The sequence below is a fragment of the Sciurus vulgaris genome, assembly GCF_902686455.1.
Source record: "Sciurus vulgaris genome assembly, contig: HiC_scaffold_385_arrow_ctg1, whole genome shotgun sequence".
Taxonomy (NCBI): domain Eukaryota; kingdom Metazoa; phylum Chordata; class Mammalia; order Rodentia; family Sciuridae; genus Sciurus; species Sciurus vulgaris.
Genome location: NW_027632657.1, coordinates 28,192 through 32,208, shown reverse-complemented (window position 1 = coordinate 32,208; position 4,017 = coordinate 28,192). Strand labels below are relative to the sequence as shown.

Below are 4,017 nucleotides of genomic sequence, written 5' to 3'. Positions count from 1 at the left end.
ATGGAGTGCATTTAATAAAAGAAGTAAAACTCAACAAATAAACAACCTAACACTACAGCTCAAAGCCCTAGAAAAAGAAGAACAGACCAGCACCAAAAGTAGTAGAAGACAGGAAATAGTTAAACTCAGAGCTGAAATCAATGAAATTGAAACAAAAGAAACAATACAAAAAAATTGACAAAATAAATAGTTGGATCTTTGAAAAAATAAACAAAATTGATAAACCTTTAGCCACACTAACAAAGAGAAGATGAGAGAAAACCCAAATCACTAAAATTCGGAATGAACAAGGAAATATCACAACAGACAGGATTGAAATACAAAACATAATTAGAAGCTATTTTGAAAATCTATACTCCAACAAAATAGAAAATTTCAAAGACATCAACAGGTTTCTAGAGACATATGAATTGCCTAAACTGAACGAGGAGGACATAAACAATTTAAATAGACCAATTTCAAGTACTGAAATAGAAGAAGTCATCAAAAGCCTACCAACAAAGAAAAGTCTGGGACCAGATGGGTTCTCAGCCGAGTTCTACAAAACCTTTAAAGAAGAGCTCATTCCAATACTTCTCAAAGTATTAAATGAAATAGAAGAGGATGGAACCCTCTGAAACTCATTCTATGAAGCCAATATCACACTGATACCTAAACCAGACAGAGACTCGTCAAGGAAAGAAAATTTGAGACCAATATCCTTAATGAACATCGATGCAAAAATTCTCAACAAAATTTTAGCGAATCGCATACAAAAACATATTAAAAAGATAGTGCACCATGATCAAGTGGGTTTCATCCCAGGAATGCAAGGTTGGTTCAACATCAGGAAATCAATAAACATAATTCACCATATTAATAGACTTAAAGTCAAGAATCACATGATTATTTCAATAGATGCAGAAAAAGCATTTGATATAATACAGCACCCCTTCATGCTCAAAACACTAGAAAAAATAGGGATTGTGGGAACATTCCTTAACATTGTAAACACCATTTATGCTAAGCCCATGGCTAATATCATTCTAAATGGTGAAAAACTGAAAGCATTCCCCCTAAAAACTGGAACAAGGCACGGTTTCCCCCTTTCACCCCTTCTTTTTTTTTTTTCCAAGGCACATTTAATTTAATATCAAGAGTGTAATACAAAACGCCCAAATACAATGAAGGAACACATCCCCCATTAACACCAACAACAATGCTCTTTTGACATGTGCCTGTTGAATGGGATGGGGTTTCATAAAGTTCACTACTGGAAAAAAATAATGCAGTGAGTCTCATCATAGCCAATATCCTTATACAATCTAGTTGTGAAATGAATGTTTATAATGCTTCAAACAGTTTAAACCTGAAGTTGGATACCACACCTTCATGTTTGTACAGTCCTCAGTTAAGGTTGTCTAGTTTTTGCAACCAAAGAACAAACCATTGATGAAAACCGCATTGATTTAAGGCTCCGTCATATGATATAGAGCCCTAAGCTAAATGGTTAGATATATGCACTACTTGTACGGACATCTGTTATTTGATTTTCTTGTGACTAATAAAGTTGGTTCTCAGCAAAAAACCCTTTAAAGGCAAAATCACCTCATTTGAGTTTTGACCCAGAAGTTCAACAACAATCACGAAGTCCACAGTCTTATTGGCAAAACTGATACACAGTGTCTCTAAGTCATTATGCTCAAGGTTAAGAGTGATGCATATTCCGTTTTTACATTTTACTGGAATTTTACATGTTCAATTCATGATTTTAAATCTCTAGGTTTTCAATCCTCCAAACTGTCTGAAGACACAGTGTGCCACAGACTTAAGACTTCTGTTTCTCCCTCTATTTTCTTCAAACAGAAACATTTCTCAAGTGTCTACATGTTCTAGAAGGGGAATTTTTCGGAGATGGCCTCTTCTTCGGAATAGTCCGACGACATCAGGCCTCAGAAGCAAGGGGAAGGGGAAGAGAAAAAAGCTGAAACACAAGGTTCATCGGGTAAGTTTTACATTAACCATTACAAGCTGCACGGTATAAGAATGTGGCTTTTTTTTTTTTTTTTTTTTTTTTGCTCAAAAAGTCTGAGTCTTGGTGTGGAAACGAGTACTTGGCTGTCCCACCACAGCTGTCTTGTAGTGGGACTGTCAGGGAAGTCTTGACGGGGGAGTATGATTTGTTTACCTATCAGGCGTAAACTTCCAGGCACTCAGTTCATTTTGGGCTTGTTCCAGTTTGTCTTTAGTCTGTTCCAGTTCGCCTTTCATTTTTAGGAAAAACAAGTTGATCGCTGGGTCTACCATTGTTGATCTCAGTTGGGCGACACTCGGCTACTGGACTTGCTTGAGGTACTGAATTTGAGTAGTACACTCTTGCATCTCTTGTTCCTTGGTCACTAGTCGCATTACAAGGATGTTTTCCCTGCGTGCAGACTCCTGCTGCTGTTGCTTTAGTTTTTCTTCAGACTCCCTTAAGCCTGTTACATCATTTGAGTTAAGATCTGTGTACTTGCCCTCCAAAGCTTGAACATAAGCTTCATATTGTTTCCATCAGGTATAGTAGTATGCACTTACAATCCTAGCTTCTCAGAAGGCTGAGGCAGGAGGATCACTTGAGCCTAAAAGTTCAAAGCCAGTCTTAGAATTAACTCATCTCGTGCCATAACTTTAAAGTCTGTTTCACTGAGTCGAACCTTTTTTGGAAGAGATTCTTCGTTGGTCATCTTGAATCCGAGGAGTCGCCTCCCGGCCGCGGCCGCAGCCTCCCGCCCGCCCGCCCGCCCGCCCGCCCGCGGCGGGGCCCCGCAGGGGCAGGAAAGGCGAGGGAAGGCCGGCCGGCCGCCCGGCCGGAGCGGGGCCTCCAGCCGTAATGGAGCAGCTGCACCCCGGCGCCACGCCCGGCCCTTCCCGGAGTCCGGCGCGCGCCCCGCGGCCGCCGGGGCTCAGCCAGCGCCCCACCCCTTCTTTTCAACATTGTTCTTGAGACTCTGGCCAGAGCAATTAGACAAACCAAAGAAATTAAAGGGATACGAATTGGAAAAGAAGAACTCAAACTATCCCTGTTCTCTGATGACGTGGTTATATATTTAGAGGAACCTGGAAATTCCACCAGAAAACTCTTAGAACTCATAAGTGAATTCAGTAAAGTAGCAGGTTACAAGATCAATGCCCATAAATCCAACGCACTTTGATACATAAGTGATGAATCTTCAGAAAGAGAAATTAGGAAAACTACCCCATTCACAATAGCCTCGAAAAAATAAAATACTTGGGAATCAATATCACAAAAGAGGTGAAAGACCTCTACAATGAGAACTATACAACACTAAAGAAAGTAATTAAAGAACACCTTAGAAGATGGAAAGATCTTCCATGTTCTTGGATAGGAAGAATTAATATTGTCAAAATGGCCATACTACCTAAAGTGCTATACAAATTCAATGCAATTCCAATTAAAATTCCAATGACGTACCTTACAGAAATAGAGCAAGCAATTATGAAATTCATCTGGAAGAATAAGAAACCCAGAATAGCTAAAGCAATCCTTAGCAGGAAGAGTGAAACAGGGGGTATTGCAAAACCAGATCTTCAACTCTACTACAAAGCAATAGTAACAAAAACGGCATGGTATTGGTATCAAAATAGAAAGGTTGATCAATGGTACAGAATAGAGGACACGGACACAAACCCAAATAAATACAATTTTCTCATACTAGACAAAGGTGCCAAAAGTATGCAATGGAGAAAAGATAGCCTCTTCAACAAATGGTGCTGGGAGAATTGGAAATCCATATGCAACAGAATGAAACTAAACCCATATCTCTCACCATGCACGAAACTAAACTCAAAATGGATTAAGGACCTCGGAATCAGACCAGAGACCCTGCATATTATAGAAGAAAAAGTAGGTCCAAATCTTCACCTTGTTGGTCTAGGATCAGACTTCCTTAACAGGACTCCCATAGCACAAGAATTAAAAGCTAGAATCAACCACTGGGATAGATTCAAAGTAAAAAGCTTTCTCTCAGCAAAGGA

The 4,017-nt window shown here is 39.6% G+C and overlaps 1 pseudogene across 1 annotated transcript; it reads right to left on the bottom strand.

Annotated features, from left to right (window-relative positions):
- Positions 1–1,095: 1,095 nt before the first annotated feature.
- Positions 1,096–2,705, bottom strand: LOC306652644 (pre-mRNA-splicing regulator WTAP-like; annotated as a pseudogene). The gene is made up of 2 exons: positions 2,619–2,705; positions 1,096–2,532 (listed from the first exon to the last, which is right to left on the bottom strand). The product of its transcript is annotated as a pre-mRNA-splicing regulator WTAP-like (transcript).
- Positions 2,706–4,017: the final 1,312 nt, after the last annotated feature.